The sequence below is a fragment of the Argentina silus genome, assembly GCF_951799395.1.
Source record: "Argentina silus genome assembly, chromosome: 8".
NCBI classification, from domain to species: domain Eukaryota; kingdom Metazoa; phylum Chordata; class Actinopteri; order Argentiniformes; family Argentinidae; genus Argentina; species Argentina silus.
This window is the reverse complement of record NC_139662.1, coordinates 3,279,484-3,292,182: the sequence shown is the minus strand read 5'-3', so window position 1 is coordinate 3,292,182 and position 12,699 is coordinate 3,279,484. Positions and strand designations below refer to the sequence as shown.

The following is a 12,699-nucleotide window of genomic DNA, read 5'->3' as shown; positions in this document are numbered from 1 at the left end:
TCTAAGCTGTCTGTGATAGGAGTGTATTGCCAACCATCTGCTAGTACCCTTGATAACATAGCTGCACTTTTATCATTATATTTACATTCTGAAGTAGTAATAGTTAGAAGAAGTAGACTGGTTGTCTCAAACCTCAGATAAAATCAAACACCTGTGCGATGGTTTCCACCCCGCTAGACAGCATTCTAACAATAGCCAGTGGTGTTTTTGCAAATGACATCAGCGATCACTGTCCGATGTCTGTATTATGTCTGTATCAGAGATGAAAGGAATATTTGCTCCACGCTTCATTATAAAAATACATTTTAAGCATTTTAGCGAGCAAAGTTTGTTACATGATCTTTATTGGTCGAATCTTTCCCTTATGAGCTGCATACCTGACCCCGATTTGGCTCTAGAACATTTCTTATCTATATGTACATCTCTGGCAGACAAACATGCCCCCTTTAAACACCTTAGAATTAAGAATAGGACTAATCCTTGGTATTCCACGGACCTTTCAGATCTCCTTTTGTTGAGAAACCAGGCCTGGGCCAAAGCTAGAAAAACAGACTTGGTAGCTGACTGGCAGATTTTCAGACAACTGAGAAATAGATGCACCTGATCAATTAAGAAAGTTAAATCAAGCTACTTCCTAAGTGCTATCTCAGATTCTGCTAGTGATCCTGCAAAATTTTGGGAAACAATTAACGCCCTGAAGTGTGGACATTCCTCTTCATCCCTACTAGTTTTGTCAGACTCTGGCCTCATTATAGAGAAAATTTAGATAAGTAATGCCTTTAACCTGCATTTCTTCTCAGCAGACTTTTTATTTGAGAGAAACGGTGGTTTGGCTGACCCTGGTCAGTCTGCGCTCCCATCTCCCAGCCCCCCAATATTGGATTGTGTATGCTATTGCCCCCACGATTGACCAGGCTCTATCTGAGCTACAGTCTGCATTCGCTGTCCTGCAGAGAGCATTTGTTGGGCTGAGGTTGGTGTTTAATGCTCGAAAAACAATATATATGTTATTTACCAAATCACAGATGTATCTGATTCATGCATATGTATTTGAGTGGTGCTTGTCTCCGCTTATAAATACCTGGGCATTTGGTTTGACAAAGACTTGACATTCAGAAAACATACGGAGGAGCTTGTAAAAAAGCTGGGCTTCTTTTATAGGAATAGAATGTGCTTTTCCCTGAACAGCAGAAAGCAGATTGTTCAATCAACGTTCATGCCAGTGCTTGATTATGGTGATATCATCTACCAAAATGCAGCAGCCACTACTCTTAAACCTTTGGATGGCATCTACCATAGCGCCCTTCGCTTTATCACAGGTCATAGTTTTAATACTCATCATTGCATACTTTATCAAAAGTATCGAAAAGTTTCACTTTTAGTTATGGTGCACCTAACTACTGGAACAATCTACAGAAACATTTTCAGTTGGATGTTCTGGTGCCGCTTGGGCAATTTAGGATGTTAATTGAGGACATCCTTGGTGAAAGATGTGATTGTTTCTTCTAATATATTGTAGTTTTATATGGTGTATTGATTTCTGTATTGAACTGTGTTGTAATTTATATGTTTTCTTTTGTTATTGTGGACAGGGTGCACTTGCAAAAGAGGCCTTGGTCTCTAAATAAATGAAGGTTAAATAAAATAAAATGGAAGATATCTTACCTTTAGAGGTTTGGCTTATAACACAGACATGAATAAGCCATAACAATTCTTATTGGTCTGTAGAATAGATCAAATTCATAACTTCTCCTATTCGTTACTTATGATTTCAGTCCTTTCAGTTGGCCAGTTGTCTTCACAGTGAATGTCTGTTGTAAAACATGTCTTTTGGCTTTGTAAGTAGATGTTTTCTGACTGTTGGATATGGACTTCTCTCCCCCCCCTTTTCTCCATCACCATTTTCCTTCATCCTCTCTCCCGTTCTCTTCCTGTCCTTCAACGCCTGCTTAGTCTTTCTATATACTGCTCTCTGTGTTTCTCAGTCGTTCCTTAGGCTAATGGCCTCCTCTCTCTCTTTCTCTATTTTATGCTGACAGCCTCTCTTTTTCTTGCAACCCTGCTCTAAAAGTTGTTCATTCATACACTTCCTCACTCCCTCTCTTCCCTACCCTCCTCCCTTCTCATATATCATTCCATCCATAACATTTCCCCTCTCCTGCCAGCTGATTCACTTACAGTAAACTTAGGAAGAGAGGGAGGAGAGAGGGGTATTATAAGGACAGGTAAAGTTAATTAAGAAGGAAGACTGGAACTCAAGTATGAGAGATTGTGACAGGTGATGTGAGTGTGCCTGCGGATGGAAACTGTGAAAGTACAGCATGATAAGAGTCTTACTGGTGAGAGCTATTTGAGATCTCTTTTATCCTTCTTCTATTCGTTGGGAAATAGGCTAGGGAAATGTAGCGGGATAGAAAGATCCATATAAGTCGGGTATGAGCGAGACGTGAGATGAAGACTGCTGGTGTATCAGGGAAACAAGTGGAGAGAGACAAAAGAGACATTATCCTTATTGATCCGTCTGAGCAGGATATCCTACAGACTGTTGCCTGTAGACTGACTCTTCCCTCATTCAAACCAATTGGGCATCTGCTAAATATTACATTACCCACTGTGTTTTCTACCACAAGGTCTAACTGAGATTGTTCAGATGAAATGTCAGTGGGAGTTGACTTCAGAAGGAATCCTTTATGTCAAATCACCACAACAGATGCTTACCGAAGTTTCATTATGATGTTGATAATTTGCCCACCTTTAATATCCAACAATATTCAATGTCAACTTAACCCCATCCCAGAAGTGCACTCCATCTAACTCACAAAGCAACAGCTGCAGAAGCATTGTTTGACACCAAACCCTAGCTTAAACCTCTGACACTAGTCCAGCCCTGACATCTAACCTCAGACCCATCCCATTTCCTTTGTCATAGTCCCAGTGTAACTGCTGGCTGTGCTGGGGCTCTGTGATACCTTGTATGTGTGTGTGTGTGTGTGTGTGTGTGTGTGTGTGTGTGTGTGTGTGTGTGTGTGTGTGTGTGTGTGTCTGTTTGTGTTTGTGTTTGTGTTTGTGTGTGTGTGTGTGTGGTTGTTGCCTCCTATCCTTTGTCTGGCAGATCATGTGGGCACATTGGCAGATGGGCACGCTGGCACACTCATGTTGGAGTAGCATCGGTGGCACAGTGGAGAGACATGGACCTCAATGGGACTGTGAGTCGTCATGACTGGCCATGATGTTGCCCTCATTGTAAGCCCTACATTGAACTAACTGTGCTTGTGGAATCTATACCACTATCTTGTTTCCAGTCACTTCTATCACACCCACTGCAATACTGTAATCATGTCATAACACTGTGAGGCTTCGTTCAGATGACTTAGTATTTCCTCGTTATCACCCAGTAAGTGCATCTCGGCGTCTCCTCGTCCCGCTTCCCAGTCACAGATGAAAGATGACAGTTTAATGACAATTAAACTGTCATCTTTCTGTCAACAATTTTTTCTTCACACATATTCTATAACACATGTCAAACGCTGATGATCCTTTGATTGTACTGTTATTAATTGAAGCTCAATAAATGTGTTAGTGACAGATTTTATTCAATGTAAGAGAAGGACTCAGTTGAGCGTGTATATAGATGTTATTAAAATAAGGGTAATTCGGTCATCACATTAACTGTATTGGGCTTTTAGCTTAAAGGAGAGACTGGTACAGAGCACAGGGCCATAGGCTATATGCTATGCTAATGAGTGTATTGTTATGCTGGCTCTTGCATGGCTGCATATAGGAAGGAAGAGCTCTCTGTTTCTGGTACCAGCTTGCTGGAAGATGGCCCTGCTAATCCAGCCAGAGAGTCTGCATACGGCCCAGAGAAGGGAGGAGAGGAGAAAGAGAGAGAGAGAGAAGGGAGAAGGGCGGGAGGGATAGAGATGGGGTGGGGGGGGGGGGGGGTGGTGGGGGGGGGGGGGGGGGGGGTGGGGGAGGAGGGGTGCACCGAGGGAATGAAGAGAGGAAGGGGGGGGTAGGAAGACAATAAAGGAATGGTCAGAATCCACAGAAAGCGGAGAGGGAGGGGTAGAGGAGGGAGGGAGAGGCAGAGAAGAAGGGTGATGTCACCTCTAGCAAGCAACCAATCTGAACGAGGGAGAGAGAGCAGAGCGGCTGGGAGAGGGTGTGTTTTTGTATCACTGCAGCATCAGCACAGAGGAGTGGGCACAATCAATTTGATAGAGAGGAAGAAAAGGAAGAACTAGATAAGGAGAAAAGGAGGACACGAGGAGTTGCCATAGGAAGGAGGAACCCTGAGGCCATCTTTTTAACCTGTGGAGGTAAGAGGGAATGGCAGCCATTAGAGATGAGTATGGGAGTTTGTCACTAACGAGAGAGAGAGAGAGGTATTAATAAGGGGATAATTGCAATGTTGGGTGTAGGTGGCTGATTATGAAATCACACCTTGGTCACATCTGCAGTTCCATTTGCATCACAAGATGGTAGTCGCTGATGGTTGAGTGGTGGTGGTAGGTTCAGTAGAGTTACAGTACTGTAGATATTCCGAATTGTAATCTGATTTGTTGCTTTAGATTTGTTTGTAGGGTATGGCAAAAATGTTTCGGGTGTTGACATGGAATGCAAAGATCAAAGTAATGATATTCACATGTCTCTGGTCTGCTGATGTTGTTGTTAAAATGGACTAATGTGTTTATCTTCATTTTGTTTTAACTGGTTGTCAAGTATTACCTTTTGATACATAACTTTTAATTTTTAAATGTTTTATTTGATGTAATTGTGAGCATGAAAGTACACAAAATGAGACATCTCGTTGAATTGTTTGAAATTATTTTCTAGGGAAACAATCTTCTTGTACATCTTGATACATTTTGCTGAGTGCAGTGCGATGCATGCAACAGGGTCTGTCTTGTTATTAATATTGAATGCATTGCTATGCGCTGTTGCAAACCCATATCCTCATTAAGGATATGGGTTTGCTGGTTTGCGTTAAACTTTCATGTGTGACATGAAATAAGTTCAAAATCAGTGTTCAAACAAGTAGTTATAATTTGTGATATTTTACATTGAGTGAGGGGTGATTTTTTGAGTATCATAAGAATTTTTTCCCCCCAAATGATAGTATATCAATATTGCTATGAGAGATATTTGGAACACAACTTCACCTGTGTAATGCCTTTTTTGACACTGTTTGATACCAACCTAGTTTGATACATCCAACTTTAATCATTTCCACAGCAAGTGTGCTTCTTTTTGCATCACATGTCTCTAACCTTGCTACTGGGGGGGGTACGGCTACCTTGATACTGGTATTATCTTTTTTTCCCCTGTGTTGTCCCCCTCCCCCACCTCGCTCAGTGCTATAATGTTGTTAAGTATGGCTCCTGATTGCATTGTGCTGTAATGGTATTCAGTGGTCTGGAGGATGTAGGTCTAATATATGGTAGGACAGAGTACTCCTGTCCCTACTGCAGTGTCTCTGGTTCCCTGGCCACAGGACAGATCTGGGGCGGTGTTCTGTTCTGTAGACAACCTGAAACACTGTCTGATGGGACAGGGATGGAGGGGAATGGCTATAAGGGAGAGAGAGAGAGAGAGAGAGAGAGAGAGAGCAAGAGAGAGAGAGCGAGAGAGAGAGAGAGAGAGAGAAAGAGAGAGAGAGAAGGAGAAAAATATGGGTGGGGCAGCAATCCTAAAGAACTGTAAGGTGCGCCTTTGAGAGCAGGCACACACCTGGCAAAGTGCCAGAAAAAAAGCTTTCACCGTAGAATCCACTCACATGTATTACTGACCAGTTTGAAATGAAAAATGTTATAGTCATTTTTCATGCAATTTATAGACCTAGAATCCAGAATTGGCAGCCCATGGTAAATGGTATGAGTTTTTCAGTCTGCTGGGTACCAAGCGTCAGAGCACGCACACACTCTTCCCTCTCGATGCATCAGTACCCTGCAGCTTGTCCCACAGGGACTGGGGACACACGCTCCTGACAGTGAGTTGTTACCATCTGTACGACATCCATAAACATACTGCAGGACACACACACACACACAAATACACACACGCCATAGATCAAGATATAGCTGCCGCTGCTGAAGTGTGTGTGCTGAGGCAAATGCTCAAGAGACACTGCTTCTCTCCACATTATCATACTGTTTAATGCAATCGTAAGTGTATTGCTTTTGCAGCCAGTTTGATACTCAGGGGCGGCTGGAGCTGTAGCCAGAGTTGTTCTTTCAGATTGCGGTGGTAGAGTGTACAGTGTGATTACCCTGGCTATGGCGCGGAATGTAATCTCCCTCTGACACCACAAGTTTAATTGAGCTGTTCTAACACAGGGATGGATGGGCTGAGTGATTTAAGACGAGACAGAGAGAGAGAGAGAGAGAGAGAGAGAGAGAGAGAGAGAGAGAGAGAGAGAGCAGTAGTGTGGGCTCCCATTTAAAAAGCACAACACTCAAGGTCCAGTAATATATGTGCTGGTAGATAAATTGTCTGAAGAGAGAGAGATAAAAAAGTGGGAGGGAGGAGGATCAACAGAAGTAGAGAAGGAGGGCAAGGTCACAGGGGAGGATGGCTGAGAAGATGACAGCAAGAGAAATTGAAAATAAGGTTTTAGAGGGAGGAGAAGAAAAGAGGATATGATTTGTACCAATGATGCATCAAGTAATATTCACATGTACAAAAGAGAGGTGGGTTCACATTTTACTGTCCTATTTATTTATTTACATCATAGAGTTTAATGTGGTGGAGATGTTTTCGCTATTCATTCAGCTGAGCTGTGCTCTCTCATTAGAATGGAGAGGTGCCATTAAACTGTAAAAGAAGGAATCTGCTCTCAATCTGCCAGTCAGGAGTAACTCCAGGGAAGAGCAGTGTTACACCAGACGCTCCACAGCCACCTGTTATTGCCTTAGGGCCATAGTACCAGTCAATGCTGCTCCCTACACACACACACACACACACACACACACACACACACACACACACACACACACACACACACACACACACACACACACACACACACACACACACACACACACACACATCCTGGTAGAATAATCCTTGCAAAACAACAAACACACTTGCAGACTCTGTGCCTGATCTAAGCGTTTGTACCAGATCAAAGTCCCCACGCACTAGTTTCTAGGGAATAGAACATTGAAGGTAGAACTAAAGGTAAAATAAGGGTTAATAGCAGGAACAGGATCTTAAGGGAAAGTGTAAATAAAGACACCCTTTCATGTGTTTAGCTTTGTTTGTCTTTGCTCCTCTGACAGGTGCTAACTTTCCACAGATTAACCCATGGGTGTATCTGCTCCAGTGTGTCTTTAACAAACTGGTGTTGAGATGGTGGTGCTGTGAGGACTGAAGTGGGTTCTCCTCGGTTGCAGTGACGCCTGTTTGATTTACATTCTGCAGATGGGGCCATGCAGACTGGGTGTCAAGTGTGTGTGTGGGGGGGGGAGGATCATGTAGACATGTGTTGGGGTGGGGTGGAGAATACGTTAGCGTGATTTAAGGAGTGAAGGGTCAGATGGATAGGCAGGCGAAGGGGAAGGGAGGAGGCGAAGGGAGGGGTGTCTGAATATACAAGAGGATTGATTGGATATATTCAAAAGTAGTGGGTGGTTTTAGGACAATGAGAGGCTGAAATCTGGGCATTTAGAACATCAGGCATGTGATGAAACAAGGCAGAGTAGATTGTAGATGCGTGCTTCAGGACCAGTAACCTTGAACCAAACGCTAGCCATTACTTACAGAGCCTGTTCACCTTCCTTACCCATCTAGAGCAGACCTGTCACGTTTGGAATCCATTCCACCCTTTACTGCCTCTCTTCTCCCTCCCTCCATTTCTGTGGCAAACATGGTTTCACATGTCATGTCTGTATTAATGCATTGTTGGGCAGCAAACCCCTCTCTCTCCACACCCTAATCAGAGTAATGGCTGCTTGAGATTCTTATTGTGAGTTCCCAGAAACCCCCCCAGACAAAGCCCAATAAAATGAACCCAATTATACAATTGAACCTATAATGTAGATGGAGATGGAGTTCAAACAGTGGCTGAGAAATCTGGAAATGGAATTAATTTGATAGAGTGAGTAACCTTGTTAAATCTCTCATGTGGCATGTGTGGGAGAGAGAGGGGGATAAATTGAACGTCCCTTGAGAAACAAATAAGAAATTGTCTCAAAACTGTAAAATGCGGACATCATGAAAACTATTTCCCTTATCTAAGGTCATAAGACAATTTGTCAGACAACCCTACAAGTTAAACAATCAAGCCATTTAGAGAGCACAGCTGTCACAGGGAAAGCTAAAAAATTTGATTAAATCAGAAAAATGCATGAATCCTGTTTTTGATTTAACTAATGTCACTAGAATCCTACATAAACACAAAAAACATGCAGTTCAGCCAGGAACACTCGTGACCAGCAACAATATTGTAGGCTACAGAGAAGCACTTAAATAGGTCACCATATCAATTTGTAACATGTGATTGTTTCAGGTGCATATGTGTAGACAGCTGATCTGTCACCTGATAGACAGCTAGCACTGACTTGTGTCCTGCCTGAACTAAGTTCGCTTCATTACATAGTCTTATGAAAGGAAGTGGCTTCTGTTCAGTCAGTTATAAACAAGAAACAGAGACAGAGCGGGAAACCAAGCATGTCAGAGATAATAGGGATGATGGAAGAGCAAATGAGAGAAGGAGAAATGAAGAGAAACGTTGTTTTCTGACCTTCTCCCCGTCTTTCAGACGTGACCCTTTCCTCCCTCTGGCTCTGTCGCTGACACAATTATGACTTTGTCTAATAGTCACTGAAAGAATTCCCCCACTTCCGTCCTTCTGCCTTACCACATGCAAGTCCTATCAAAGGGGGTTCATAGGCCAAATCAATCACTAAAATTAGACTCAATCGCCCCTCTGTGTGGCTCACTTCTTAACTATGGGTGTGTATGAAATGTTCTGTTGACTGTTAAGGAAGTGTGTGTGTGTGTGTGTGTGTGTGTGTGTGTGTGTGTGTGTGTGTGTGTGTGTGTGTGTGTGTCTGTGTGTGTGTGTGTGTGTGTGTGTGTGTGTGTGTGTGTGTGTGTCTGTGTGTGTGTGTGTGTGTGTGTGTGTGTGTGTGTGTGTGTGTGTGTGTGTGTGTGTGTGTGTTACAGCCTTGTCAAAGTCATAGCATGTGTCAGATGCGTGGGTCTCATGAATGTTTTACAGTAAGCAACCAATTCCGACTATTGGCATACGAATAATAACTATTCAGTTCTCTGCTGTGTCACAGTGTCTTATGGTCTATCTTATGTACTATTGTGTACTAGAGAATACATTAACACCACTGCTTCAGGCATGCAGAGATGAAGTATGTTTCTACTGTCATACTCATTCATGTGGCTAGGTCTATAAGTCACAGTGATGTGAAGTGAAATGCTGTGTACACTGTACAGTAGAGTATTCTAGAGGTCGGATCCTTGGGTTTGCACAGAGGATCTGAGGGAGCAGTCAGGTGACAGTGCTGTCTGTTGAGCTCAGAACAATGGTTTGAATGAAAGATGACGGCTTGGTATTGAATGGCTGACTGATTCATTGACTTACTCAATATACAACAGTATATTGTCCCTGACTATGGAAAGAGCAAGTTATATAGTCATTTCTCTGTATACTGAATTTATATTGATACTGATATTTTTCTGTGGGCACAATTGGGTACAGTTTACTGCTGCATGTATTAAGAGTGACTATGGGTTTCCAGCAGGCATTTTGCTGCTGTGTCAGCCACGATATATATTCATTAGCGTTGGATTACAGAGTGTGGGAGGGGATCAGTTCTGTAGTGTGTGTGTAATCCCCATAGACTGGGCTAATTTAATCTCACCTACTGTGCCATCCCATTATACAGAACGCCCACCACACTGGGGGAGTGGGCAGAGGGGGCAACACAGGAAGAGATGGGGAGGGCAATTTCTTCTGTATGTGGCTGTAGAAAATTATGTTGATGAAGCATTCTCACAGCTTTAAAAAAACAAAAAAAGTCTCAAAGCTGTTTCTGTATTTTGGTGCAGTACAAGAAGGAGGGAGAGGGGGGAAATGAGAGAGAGAGAGGAAGAATAGTGAGTACAACTTCTACTGTATGCCAGAACAATGGAATGTTGAGGAAAAAGTGATGTTTTCAAAAAGCTGCTTTTGCATTCTTGCATTCTGCTTGCCCCTAAGTTTCAACTGTCATTTCAACTGTCATTGTGAGGAGGTGGGTGAATACATTTGAATCAATTACAGGTTGAGTGTATGCATGGTACAATTGTTCTTGGGTAGTCATGATTTCAAGTTTGAACACCCACTGATCTCTCTATCTATATCACCATCCAACTCCCTCCCCCACCCATAATACGCCTCTTCTTCAGAGGGTCAGGACACCCATCTTAGGAATACTTTTGAGCAGCACCCATTATAGCATGGAGATTACATGACATTTATATAATCTACTCCAACATCCTATGTTTATGGCACATAAACTCATCTCTTGTCTCCTATGCTAAACAGTAAATGCCGTGGTGAAGGAGGTCAACTACTGTACCTCACACACTGCACAACTACAGTACCTGAGTCGGGGGTTGTGTGTGTGTGTGTGTGTGTGTGTGTGTGTGTGTGTGTGTGTGTGTGTGTGTGTGTGTGTGTGTGTGTTTGCGAGTGAATTTGTATTCAGTCTCTTTAGAATTCCTATTAGATTTGAGTGAGTGCAATTGGGCGTGCATACGCTGACCTGAAATAATGAGGTGGTGTATCCAACTATAAAACTGTCTGTTTACATCAACCATCATCCCCCTCCTCACAGCAGTTCCAAAGGTTAACTGGACTCCATGTTTGTGGGCAAACTTTTAGGAAGAGCTATTGTTTGAAGAAACATTATACATACAGGGGGATACAGACTCACGGAAGTGGAGCGAGCCTAGATTTGAACTCCACTCTTGAAGTTCAGCGAAGTGAAAAAAGTACCTGTGCTGATGAAGGAGTGTAGTGTAGTGTAGTGTAGTGTAGTGTAGTGTAGTGTATTCAGTAGACTACAGTGAGTGTATAGAGAGGAGAGGAAGGCAGAGAGACTGTAAAATTAGGGAGCAGATGGGAGAGGTGGAGGGGAAAGAGGGGAAGACAAGGGGGGAAAGGAGGAGACAAAACCCATCAGAGGAGAGATTAGACAGAGGCCCGGACATCGCTAACGAGCTTAATGAGCTAATTATATAGTTCAGCAAAGAAGTGACCCCCCCAGGCTACTGTGATGGGGTGGGGTATGGGAGGGGGAGGGCGGGGGGCGGGGGGGGGGGGGTCGTTGTGTTAACTAAAGAATAAAGGTCTGTCATCAGTAACCTTTTAGTGGTGTTGATTATATTATTAGGACGTGATCCTGCTCTGGGGCTAACGAGAGAGAGAGAGAGAGAGAGAGAGAGAGAGAGAGAGAGTGTGTGAGAGAAAGCAGGGTCTGAGATGGGACTATATCGATTTCTTAGAATATGGTGCGAGTGGAAGAGAGAGAGAGAAGAGAGATAGAGATGGGAAAATAGAGAGATGGGGAGAGGGGGTAAGAGAGAGAGAGAGAGAGAGAGAGAGGGAGAGAGGAAGCGGGAGTGAGGCAGTGAGATAGCAGATGGGAGGGAGGGGAGTTGGAAGAGGGAGAGAGAGATGCCTGTAGCGATTGAAATGTCACAGTGCACAGAGGCAAATGCACACCTGCCATCAAAACACACAGACACACACTCTGCTCACCTGCATCCACTCAGACTGTTTACATAATCATACTCTGATACTAATGACAACACATGAATATATCCTAGGACAGGCAGATAAAGAACTCCATATGGCTTTATATTGAATGTGTGTGTCTTTATTCTCCTCTCTAACCTCTCCTATTTCTGCTCTCCCTCAAGGCATTTTCTCTCTCTCTCTCTGTCTCTCTCTCTCTCTCTCTGTCTCTGTCTCTCCCCCTCCTTCCCTCCCTCTCTCTCCACTACCTCCCTCTCTCTGTCTCTCTCTCCCCCTCCATCCATCCCTCTCTCTCCCCCTCCCTCCCTCCCTCCCTCTCTCTCCCCTACCTCCCTCTCTCTGTCTCTCTCTCCCCCTCCATCCATCCCTCTCTCTCCCCCTCCCTCCCTCCCTCCCTCTCTCTCCCCTACCTCCCTCTCTCTGTCTCTCTCTCCCCCTCCATCCATCCCTCTCTCTCCCCCTCCCTCCCTCCCTCCCTCTCTCTCCCCTACCTCCCTCTCTCTGTCTTTCTCTCCCCCTCCCTCCCCCTTTCTCTCTCTCTTCCACCCTCTCCATCCTTCCCTCCCCTGTCTGACTACCCGTCTGTTTTATTTATGGCTATCAGAATAGTGTTATCAGCCTGTGGTGCCGGGGAAACAACAACAACAACAAACAGTAAATGTTTGTGACAGGGGCGTTACTGTGTCTCGGATGTCCTCCCAGACTACCCCTCAGGTGCTTCTACAAGTGTCACAGAACACTTCTCCTTCTCAGGTTGCCTGCATTGGATATTCTATGCAGGGCCACATGATTTTCTTGGTCAGGTCACATGGTTAGGAAAAAGGAAAAACTCTTGGCCTTAGCTATTACTGCTACTGCAACCACTTTCCTACATAGTTATTGTGAAAATGATGAGTGGACACATGCAAGCCATGTCTTGGCAGACCTACCTGCTGACC

General features: G+C 43.9%; 1 protein-coding gene across 1 annotated transcript in view; it reads left to right on the top strand.

Moving 5' to 3' along the window:
* The first annotated feature begins 4,213 nt into the window (after positions 1-4,213).
* l1cama (L1 cell adhesion molecule, paralog a) overlaps positions 4,214-12,699 on the top strand; it is a 35,461-nt gene continuing 26,975 nt past the window's right edge. The window contains exon 1 of the mRNA XM_083675809.1: positions 4,214-4,322. The gene's annotated coding sequence lies outside the window, so the exon portion shown is untranslated. The remainder of the gene's footprint in view (positions 4,323-12,699) is intronic.